Source organism: Humulus lupulus, chromosome 1 (genome assembly GCF_963169125.1).
Source record: "Humulus lupulus chromosome 1, drHumLupu1.1, whole genome shotgun sequence".
Classification (NCBI taxonomy): domain Eukaryota; kingdom Viridiplantae; phylum Streptophyta; class Magnoliopsida; order Rosales; family Cannabaceae; genus Humulus; species Humulus lupulus.
In genome coordinates, this window is record NC_084793.1 from 212,073,115 (window position 1) to 212,085,442 (window position 12,328).

The 12,328-nt window shown below is 34.4% G+C and overlaps 1 long non-coding RNA gene across 1 annotated transcript; it reads right to left on the reverse strand.

The window, feature by feature from the left end:
* Nucleotides 1-7,290: 7,290 nt before the first annotated feature.
* Nucleotides 7,291-9,919, reverse strand: LOC133825846 (uncharacterized). Its single transcript, XR_009888629.1, has 5 exons — nucleotides 9,733-9,919; nucleotides 9,469-9,558; nucleotides 8,892-8,986; nucleotides 8,636-8,712; nucleotides 7,291-7,503 (listed from the first exon to the last, which is right to left on the reverse strand). It is a non-coding gene; the product is annotated as an uncharacterized LOC133825846 (long non-coding RNA).
* Between the last annotated feature and the right edge of the window lie 2,409 nt (nucleotides 9,920-12,328).

Here is a 12,328-nt window from a genome sequence, read left to right on the forward strand (position 1 = left end):
AATCGAGGCACTAAGCCTTATTAGCGAATTTGTGATGTTACAACTATCCCCTCTTCCTGAAAATTTCGTCCTCGAAATTTACTTGAATAATTTGGGATACTGATCCCGATATCTGACTTTAGCTCCCAGGTCTCTTCCTCACCCCTACTGTTTCTCCACAAAACTTTAACTATATGAATCGTCTTATTCCTCAGAACCTTGTCTTTTCTATATAGGATCTGAACTATTCGCTCCTCATATGACAAGTCTGTCTGTATCTCCACATCCTCATAACCCAGAACATGGGATGCGTCTAACACATACTTACGAAGCATAGAGATGTGAAACATGTCATGAACTCATGATAATAACGGGGGCAAAGCCAATCTTGTAACAACCACTACTACAAAAACACCTTTTTAGGACACATTTTTAGGACACTCACATAAATGCGAGTCCTAAAAAAGTCTCCTGGACCTTTTAGGACTCGCGGAGCGAGTCCTAAAAACTATGTGTGTCCTAAAAGTTTGAGTTTTTTTTTAAACAAACACCTCCTGGATTTTTAGGACTCGCAACGTGAGTCCTAAAATCTTATGTGTATCATAAAATTTTAAAATTTAAAAATCTAGAGTTTTTTAGGACTCGCGTTGCGAGTCCTAAAAACTTATGTGTATCATAAAATTTTGAATTTTAAAAAACTGGATTTTTTTAGGACTCGCGTTGTGAGTCCTAAAAACATTCTTCGCAAGTCCTAAAAGCTTATGTGTATCATAAAATTTTGAATTTTGAAAAATTTCAAATTCCCTCCAATTTTTTTTAACAAAAGTTTTATTATTATATATTAAAAAAAAACCAAAAAAATCACATAGCCCACATTTTCACTCTCTTTCCTCGGTTCCCTCTCTCTCTCTCCCAAAGTTCTTTCTCTCTCTCCCTCTCTCCCGAAGTGCCACCGCCGAACGCCGCCGTCCCACCTCCGGCCACCGCCACGCGCCGGTCTATTGGAAGCGCCGTCCCCCGAAACCCCCGACACCCGGAGATGGTGACCTCACGCGCGGCCTAAGGCCCTCAACGGAGCACTTGAAGTTCGGTCGTTCATGGGTTTCTCCCAAACTTTCCGAGCATATTCTGGTCACCTCAAGCCACCACGAGCTAAACCACCACCACCACCACCACCATACTCCTTGCTTCTTGGGCTTTAAAACCCAATAGTTTGTTTTCCGAACCACCACCTTTTAATGGTGGCGCCGCCACCGTCGTCGGAGCCCCGCCACCGGATTCAAAACCCACAAATTAATTTTTTAAAAATAAAAAATAAAACTTTTAAGGACTCGCATATGTTTTTTAGGACTCGCAATGCGAGTCCTAAAAAACATTCTTTTGGGACTCGCATTGTTTTTAGGACTCACAATGCGAGTCCTAAAAAACATTCTTTTAGGACTCGCAATGCGAGTCCTAAAAAACCCCAGTTTTTTAAGGCTCTCAAATAGAGGACTCGCGCCCCGCGAGTCCTAAAAAGTCTTTTTTGTAGTAGTGACCCCAATTTCTAATAAATTATCAAGAACACATAGTTGGATCATAAACATAAACATTTCTCTTTTATTGAATGAAAATTAAAATAAGTAAATGGATCCATGGTTATATAAAAATAAAATAATTGTCTTTAATATACTAAAATGAGAAACATTAAATAAAACATTAAAAGAAACATGCTTTAATAAAAAAAATAGGTATGCTTGATCTTCCTCGACTATATGATTCCCACGAGTACTTCACGAAGCTCCTAGGTCCCACTCGCCACCGACATTTCTATCTTTAATTGCCTGAATCAACAACATCATAAGGGGTGAACTTCTAAGCTGAGTAAGGAAAATACAAACAAGAGTCAGTCATATAATCATATAATCAAACATATCATAAATTTCACAAGAGTCATAATAGAACTTATTAATACTAATCATAAAACATCATAAAACCCTAGGTCATGACATAGCCTAAGTCATAACCATAAATCATAGTTAATAGTCATAAGTCATAATCATATGTCATAGGTCATAATAACAAGAAAGATATAAGAAAAAGATAAGTTCTTATATAGGGGTGACAATTAAGCCTCAGACATAAGTCTGTCATACAAGTTTGGCAACCGAGCCTACCAGACATCAACTTAGGCCCGTCATACAAGTTTGACAACTAAGCCTACCAGACATAAGTCTGTCATACAAGTTTGGCAACTAAGCCTACCAGACATAAGTCTGTTATACATCATTGGACACCTTAGGTCCAACCACACTTACTCCTTTATTGTACCTGAAATGTTAGGTCATACAAAACATAAACTAGTTCATAAACTAAACTACCTAATTTTCCTTTCCTTGAGTGTGGAGAGAAAAAGAAAGAGAAGAGAATGCTTGCTATAGAAAACATCCAATCAACCTTAAATACAACATAAGATATTTATATTAGAGCCTTATAATAAAACTATACTTTCAAGAATTTTCTAAACCATATAAAGTCATACCTTCAACCAAGAACCAAAAATGATGAAATCCCGAGTCTTCTCTCTAATGTCTATCTCCAACAACAACACCAAGAGTTTGGATACTTAAGTAGATTTTGGCTATATATTGGCTTGATGGGGTTCAATATTTCAGCTATAATAGGGTTTAGAAAGGCAATAGTATTTAAGGCAAAATAAATAAAAGAAGAAAAAGATCCCGAGCACTATAAGGACTAGTGTTTCGGCTATCGCTATGTAGAGTGTTTATGGAAAAATGGAGAGAGCTTTTGGGACTATGGATTTCGAAATTATGAGAGGTTTTGGAGAGCTTTTGAGTGTGAGAAAAATGGTGAAGGATAAGTCTCTATTTATAGGCTTCAAACCCCAACTCCCTTCCTTGATTTTCTTCACACTATTCAACTTAAATTTTAAAAATCAAACTTTCCCTTCACTATATGGTTTTTGACAGCCTAGTCTTACTCCCTTCTTGTTGCGACATCTTCTCCAAGTATGCCACATAGTCTCCATTTGGTTCAAACTTTAGTCAAAGTCCAAACTACAATCCTATATCTCGTAACTCTCAACTATTTTGTAGTAAAATTAACGTAACTAGAGCTGTAGAAGTCCGATTTAGGCCATTTTTACACCTTTGGAAAGATAATTCAATTATCTACAACGTTTAGAAATACTATTTTTCCAAAAGCATAATATAACTAGGTCAAAACTAGGTCCGGAGTTACAGCACCTTAAAGTTACGAAAACTTCATTTACTTATCTATCTATTAGTTCAACCATCACACTACTATCTCTACTTAGTTATTTGACTACATAAATTAAATCTTTTAAATTCCCATTTATCTAACTCTTCTTGACACCTAGTCACTTAATTCAAATAGATCTAATCTTGCTTATCTTCAAGATTTAAAAAGAGTCAAATCCTTCCTATTTTTGTGCCAAACCTAAGACTAAGCTATTTTGGTTTTCATTTTAATTCTAATACTTGGACTTAGTTTAATTCCACATGTTCACTTCTTAATCCATCAAATAACATGTGCATTTAATACTTAATAAAACTATACACTAATTTAATCATATGCTAAAATAATTATAATTACCCATACTATAATTATTTCTAAGTCATCAAATCATAACTTAAATAATTTAAACTAAAAGCAATCTTTATTCCACAACTCAAGTCATAACTAAATCTAACATAAGATCATATTTAAGGAGCTTATAAGTAAATAATAACCTTGGTTATTACAAATCTATAGGCTACCTTCCCGATCCTTTCTAGGATCTCAAAAGGTCCTACAAACCTAGGGCTCAACTTGCCCTTCATCCCAAACCTTTTTACTCCCTGCAGTGGTGAAACTCGAAGAAATACATCGTCACCTACCTAAAACTCCATGTTCCTACGCTTAGGGTCAGCATAGCTTTTTTGTCTACTCTGTGAGGTGAGCATTTGAGCTTTGATATTCTAATTAGCCTCATTAGTCCTCTGAACCATCTCATAATCCAAATACTTCCTCTCTCCCATTTCATCCTAATGAATGGGTGACCTACACTTCCTACCATAGTATAGTTTGTTCTCACTAGTATAAAATGAGCTGACTTGGTATATCTATCTACTATCATCCATACCAAGTCATGTTGCCCCACTGTTCTGGGCAAGCCTCCAACAAAATCCATAGTAACATCTTCCCACTTCCACTCGAGAATACCTAGAGGCTGCAACAACCCCACTGGTCGCTTGTAATGACCCAACTATTTCTAAGACCTTGGACCATTAAAACATTAAAACTAATAGACATAGCTACTACTTTGAAGAAAACATACATAAGAAATAATCATAACTTTATTAAAACTCCAAAATATTGTGCAAATTACAATATAAATTATAAAATGTGGTATGGGTACCAATTGTTTAATAAAACATAAAACATAACTTTAAATCATTTGTTCAATACTAAATGGGGAATTACAGAAGAAAACATAATTCAAAAACTAAAATAAACGTCATCCTCGATTGACTCGCAGCCCATTCATTCCATTCATCCTCAACACACAAGTCAAGACACCAAGAATACTTCCGCCTCTGTATCTAGTTTTTAGCATCACACTTATAAAATAAAGGAGTGAGCCTAATGCCCAACAAGGAAAATCTACTAACAACATATAACATAAATCATATACATAAGACTATATCATAAACATATACTATAAAACATATATCGTATAAGACTACAATGGCCATCATACTTCTTGGGGCTTGTTAACTAAGCAAGTCATATGCCCATAAATTATTGGGGCTTGCTAGCTAGACAAGTCATGTGCCCAAGGACTATAAACATACTATACATAATGTAAATGTAACATAACATAACATAAGATAACACAAGATAAGCATAACATATCATATAAACATATAAAATCTATCCTATTTTCCTTACCAAAACCAAGATATTTGAGAACAATGACGAGATTTGGAACACTCCTAAAACAAACAATAAGAATGGTGATTATTTCTAAAGAAAAGGAACTAAATCATCAAAGAAGAAACTTACCGAGAAGAACCTTAAATCAAAGAACTTAAACACCTAACCACAAAACCATAAACAGAAGTTAGAATCTGAAAGAAACTTTAGGAAAACTAAGGAATCATAAAGAATAGAACTTATGAATAATATTACCTTGGATGAACTAGAACCGATCTACACTTCAATATCGAAAACACACTTTATCTCACTACCCAAGTGTTTATAAAGCTTAAGATGATAAAGCTTTTATCCCCAAAACCCAAGTGTATCACTCTATAGAAATCCTAGCAGCTTGAAGGCTCTGAACATAGCTTGAAGAATGAGAGAAATGGCTGGGTACTAGGTCCCATTTATAGAGTTCAAGGAATGAAAATATCTCCTTTTTGGCTTGAATAAAATAATGAATATTAAATGAAAAATAATTGAATACACAGTCAACAGATGCTTAAGACTCGGTCGAAAACGTTCAGAGGCAAGTCAAGAGGTTAAGGGATGAATCAAGCTCGAATTTCTCGGAGTTCAAAAAACTACACCTAGGGCTGATATATCGCCTGACCCTATATCCCAAGTGTTCATGGTTTCGTTCATGAGAAGTCAACGTGTTTTCCGTATCTCCCGTGTTGCAATATATCGCCTCTAAGCCTGCGATATGTCGGCATACGTAGATAATTTAAACGCATTTTTGCACGAATTTAGGATAATTAGAGTTGATTAATCAGGTTTGACTGAGTAATACATGATTCTAGCAAGTTTTGGAAGGGTCTAGAGCTTCTATTATTGAATTATCCATTTAAAATGCTTAAATCCTCAAATAAACAAGATTGTGACAAGTGTCATGCTCTTAATGGTTCTAAAAGATTCTAGAGTTTCTAGAACTTTCTTTTATTTAAACTATAAATAAACATGATTATGACAGGTGTCATGCTCTTAATGGTTCTATCTAAACCTTAGGTTATAATTACGATATTTCTATGACCAAAAATATTAATCAAACCCTATGTTATAATTAATATTTCTAAACTATAGGTTAAACTTATAAAATCCATAACTATTGCTACAAGTGTTATACTAAGTCCCGGTTTGAACCAAAATCAACGAAATCTAAAATACTACAAACTACTACTAACTATCTAGCTAGCTAAGTAAACATTCTGGGACTCTACACCGCTAGTGTTTAGCCTTCACTTGCTCACAGGTTAGACACTTCGCCACATATTCAATCACATCTTTCTTCATCCTAGGCCACCAATACAATGACCTTAGATCCTGATACATCTTCATGGTGCCATGATGTAATGAATACGGTGTGGTATGAGATTCATCAAGGATCTTTGGTTTGATACCCACGTCCATCGGAACACAAATCTGATCCTTGTATCTAAGCAAACTTGTGTATGTAATTGAATAATCCTTAGTTACTCCTGCTAGGACGTCCTCTCTAAGCTTTAACAACTAAGAATCACTCATCTGGCCCTCCTCTATTCTCTCCAAAATTGTGGACTACAAGGTAATATTGGCCAACCGGCCCATCACCAACTCTATCCTTGCTATAATCGTGTCTTCTACCAATTCCTTTGATACCTGTTTTGAACTAAAAAATTGTCCTGGGCCTCTTCTGTTAGGACTAATGCCTTAAAAGCATGTAAAGATATTTTATTCATTTTAAATAAAAGTAAAATTTTATTATATTTGAATGTTTTAAATATTTTTTGAATTAATTATATGAAAATATCAAGAAAATTCCCTATTCATTCATGAGACACTACTACAGAAATAGATTTTTAGGACTAGCATTGCGAGTCCTAAAAAAGTTTTTAGGACTCGCGGGGTGCGAGTCCTCTATTTGAGAGCCTTAAAAACTAAGGCTTTTTAGGACTCACGTTGCAAGTCCTAAAAAACTGTTTTTAGGACTCGCGTTGTGAGTCCTAAAAATCTGGTTGAGTGCCTTTAATTAAGTTTTTAGGACTCGCAATGCGAGTCCTAAAAGAATGTTTTTAGCATTGCAAGTCCTAAAAAATCTGGTTGAGTGCCTTTAATTAAGTTTTTAGGACTCGCATTGCAAGTCCTAAATGTGAGTCCTAAAAAATCTGGTTGAATGCCTTTAAGTAATTTTTTAGGACTCGCTTTGCATGCCCTTAAAAGTAATTTAAAAAAAAATGCAGCTACAATTTTTATTTTGATTTAGAAAAAATATATCCCTTTGAGTGTCCAAAATATATTATATATGTTAGATTTCTAAAATTTCAAAAGAAAATACAACAAAATAATTTTTTATTAATTACTCAAAAATATAATTTCAGTATTTAGTCTACTCGACTTACAAAATTATATTACATGATAGTTTATACTATAATCAAATTTTATCATCACCAAATATTAAACAAGAAATGTATCCAATGTTAGTGAAATATATTTTTTATTCTAAAAACTTCAACTGTCAATGTTGTCTTGTATTGCGCCAAAGATATGCATCTCAATATAGACCTGCACATTATAAAAAAATTCTTTAATTATAAATATATTATAATTCAAACTTATAAATACAATTTTTACATTCTATTGATCCAACTTTATGGATGCCAATAATACACCTAGCCGACAATAAAAATAAAATAAAATAATAACTAAACAAAAAAAACAATGCACACATCATCATCATCATTTGGCTTTTAACAATCAAATCAAAGTGAAAATGCATAATTAAGTTACGCAGATTACATTCAAATCAAATAGTTTTGACTAAATTAAGTATCTAATTAAGCATCTTTTAAGAGACCCTTTTAATAATAATCCACCTCTTAATCTCTAATTTCGTTAAAAACTTTAATGCCGGCTTATTATTTATTATGATGTTATGGTTCAAGTGGGAAGGAGCTTAAGTGATAAGACATTAGTACTACTTAGTTACTTGATTAATTAAGAAAGAAACATCACTAATTTGAATCCTATCTTGGATGTATGGTGGGTTTCAACTAAACATAATTTTTTTAGCCGATTCTAGTAATTAAAAATTTATCTTACATCTAAGTATGTATTTAAAATTCTATAATCAACTTAATTATTAATTAGCCCGTCAAATGTTAAATATCCGGATCACAAATTTATCATTATGGCAGTCATCTTTTTCATATTTCCACACAAAACTAAGTACAAAAAAATTTATAGAAAATCGGATAGCATATCCCCTAATTTACTAGCCTAGCCATCTGTCACAATCAACACCAACATGTCAAACAAATCAAACAATACATAGGTTTTCATCCATATATCACTGCAGCACACAAAATTCTCAGAACCTACTTCACTAAGACATGCAAGTTTTCAATCTTCCATTATCACCACAACACACAGAATTCCCAGAACCTACTTCACTACGGATGAATATCTAAGATATTCAAACTCCACTAAAGTGCAATACTAAAGCAATTAGAGAATAAACACATACACATTCCTTCATTTGATCAAAGGGAAACATAATTACCAAATCAATTACTAATTCTATTGTTAAGAGACAAACTAATTTATTTGAAAAACATTTCCCTGAACAACTTCTTAAAGATTAAAAAAAAAGAGATGAAAAGGTTAACATGAAAAGAGTACTAAGTTATACTCATACCTGCTTCCATAACTCTTCAACTTCCTTTATACATATGCACATTTTTGCTCTATTAGATATTGTTATGGCCCAAAAGCCTATCCAGAAATACAATAAATAAAATTCAACTTAGTTGAGTTACAGAAACCGCAAAAAGATTGACTAACGATAGAAAAAAGGGACAAAAAATGATGCTAATTCCAAACTTAAACCCATTTAATCACACACCCATTACCAAAAACAAAAGCTACAGAAGTTGAGAGTTGAAAAAGAATACATGAACAAGCTTTCCTTGGTTCTGCTGTTTAGGTGCAGCAACAAGTAATCTTCTTAAATTTACTTCTGTTTTGCTAGTTCCCATATTTCAAAAACCTACAAAAGCAAAACTCAATTTTAAGCCCAAAAATATCAATCAATTCAGAATTGACCAAATTAATCATATTAATCCATTCAAACCGGTTGCAAAATGCACCAAAATCCAGTCAAGAAATATACCAAAATCTAGTAGCAAAATACAAGTAGTAGCCATTAAAGAAGCAGCAAAAAAAATCAGTAATTACACAAAACTACACATAGATACCCTATTTCACATTATATGGTACACATACTGGAGTGGTTTCCATTCTTTAGTTTGTCAATGATCTTGAATATGAAATCAAATATTCAAATATGTGTAATTACACACAGCTACAGATAGATACCCTATTTCACATTATATGGTTCCTTTCCCTTTCATTTTAAAATTCGATTAAGACATCAAACATGAGATTGATTCTATTATAAAAAATATGCATACTATTTCAAAGAATACAAAAAGGTCAGAACATGTAAGTTATCTTCCCAGTTCTGCAAACCTTTAGTGTGATGACCGCCGTTCTCTTTGCTTGGTCCGAGCTGCAATTTTCCATGGTCCAAGTCATCGACTTGAGGTGCGGAAAAATTCCCTGTATATTAGTTGAAAGCCATTTATTTAAATTTGAGTCTCTAGTAGTTTAAACAAAGAGAAACTCATAATGAAGTTGCAGCCAACTAAACCAAGAATTGATAAACCTCTAGCTCTAAAATCTGATATCATAACAAAAGGTTTGATAAATAAACAAGTGAGAGCTTCCTCCTACCATGTTTTTAGGAATAATTGGTGCGGTAACAGTAGCCCCAAGCCCAGCCACCGTCCCTGCCGAGCCCAGCCACCGTCCCAGCCCGAGCTCAGCCACCGTCCCTGCCGAACCCAGCCACCGTCCCTGCCAAGCCCAGCCACCGTCCCAGCCCGAGCCCCTCCCTGCACAGCCACCGTCCCTGCCGAGCCCAGCCACCCTCCCTGCACAGTCGACCCAGACCCAGCCCAGCCCAACCCAACCCGAACCCGAACCCCTCCTTATGCCGTCCTTGCACGATCGATCCCACCCCCTGAGACCCTCGCGCCGTCGAGCACAGCCAGCCCGGAGAACCCCACTCGCCGTCGAGCCCACCCCTTGAGCCCCCAGCCGCTGTCGAGCCCTTGAACCCCTAGTCGACATCGAGCCCAGGCAGAGTGAGAGATTGGAGGACGAAGTAGTGAGAGAGCTGAGCCCCCTGCCTCTGCATTGATCCCGCCGCCGTGATCCGACCACCAGCCATCCACCTGCCGTGACCCATGCCGCCGTCAGTGAGTGTGAGATTGAGGGTAGGTTTTTGAGTTGAGGAAAACAACGAGAGAGAGAGCGAGATTGAGGTTGAGGGATATGGTTTAGTTATTATTCTTATTCTTATTATTATTTGTTAAAAAAATATATAGTTATTATTATAAAAATATATAAATACAAAGTATAATGATAATAAGAAAAAATAATATTAGTTTTTATTTTTTAAGTATATTTAAAAACTAACAACTTATAATTTTTTTTAAGAAATTATTAAAATATTTAACCATATATAAATAATTTACTTTCAACTATTACTTTCAGCCTAGTTGTTTTTAGGACTCGCAAAGTGAGTCCTTAAAGAGTATTAAGGACTCCCAAAGCAAGTCCTTAAAATTGTTAAGTAAAACACTCATTTTTTAGCCCAGATTTTTTTAGGACTCGCATATTTTTTTAGAACACTCATTGCGAGTCCTAAATTGTGTTTTTTCAGGACTCTCAATGAGTGTCCTAAAAACTCCATAAATATTTTTAAGGACTTGCATTTATGTGAGAGTCCTAAAAAAATGTCCCATAAAGGGTATTTTGTAGTAGTGAGGATATGATCTTGTATTATTACAAGAGAATTAAGATCATATATAATGAATAAAATAGTCAATAACATATTAAAGTATTGAATCTTTAACAAATGGTTACTAGTACGGTTTGCTAAGCATACGAGATGCGAGTAATCTAGATTTTAATTACTGATGTGGATATACATCTTTGTAAAGGTGTTGTATAAAATAGAGATTATGTAATATCCGTTTTCCCGGAAGGGCAATTTTGTAATTTTCCCATTGTGTGCATCCTTGTCATTTTTTTTCTTTTCCTTTGATGGATTATTGGATATGTATGACTTCCAATGGAAATAAAATTCATTGTTTCTCATGTTTGAGTTTTTGTGGAATCGCAACATGAGAATAATGTCAAGTGAATAAATAATGGCTCGGGTTAAGTTATTTTATTTATTTAAAAATTATAATAGTAATTATTATTATTATTATTATGAGCATAATAGTAATAATAATATGCTTGAAATTATTTTATCTTATTATGTGTAATTTTTGGTTTGCCATAATATTAAATATTAGAATTTGTGAAAAGACCATAATACCCTCAAGTTTGGGATTGGTTCAAGGGGCATTTTAGAGACTTTATTTCTTCTGTTTTAACATGATTAAATATTCATAAAATTGATTAAAATTTCGAAATTTAACTGATAATATCAGTTGTGGAACTTAGTCAATTTATTTTATTTTTTTTAAGGAAAAAAATAATAAAATTCATTGAAAAGAGGATTTTACCACTTCAAACGCTAATTTATTTTTTAAACCTATTCTAAAACGTGTTACCATGATAATCTGATGGAGAAATCGTGGGAATATTGAGGGAATCAAAGGATTGAAGAGAGAGAGTGTTATTATCGTTTTTTTTTAAAGAGAAGAAATTTTTGAGTTCTTGCACTTGGGAAAAATCTGGGCAGTAATGAACATTGTAGAATCATTCTAGGGGAGGAAATAAACATTTTGAGTGTGAGAAATACATTTATAAAGCCTCGGATTGTGATTCACCATTTTTATCCAAGAAAATGCATATTCTTGGATAATTTTGGATTTAAGTGTGTTCAAGAGTGTATGGTGTGCGTGGTTGGTGATAAACAAGCTTAGGGGACTCCAATAATCGGTTTTGACATGAAGAAACGGGCTGAAATGGTCTAGAGCAAGAAAAACTAATTTTGAGCTCCATTTTTGGCGGTACACCGGACTTGGAGAAGAAGACTTCGGAACAAGGGGTTACGGACATCTTTTTGGGTTGGGGTCTATTGTTTTGAAGTTCTGGACATAAGGGGATCATTTACCAAGCAAGAGAAGGGTTGGAAAGCAGCAAAACTCAGCCATAGAGTCGCCGTCGCCGGAGAAGAAGACAAAACCGGCGATATTTCCGGCGAACCCGATCTGGGTGTTTACTGAGGTGTTTTTTTGGGTTTTTCAATCTTAAAAATTAGTACATTAATTTTAGAGCATTTTCCAACTGGTTTCATATTTTTCGGATT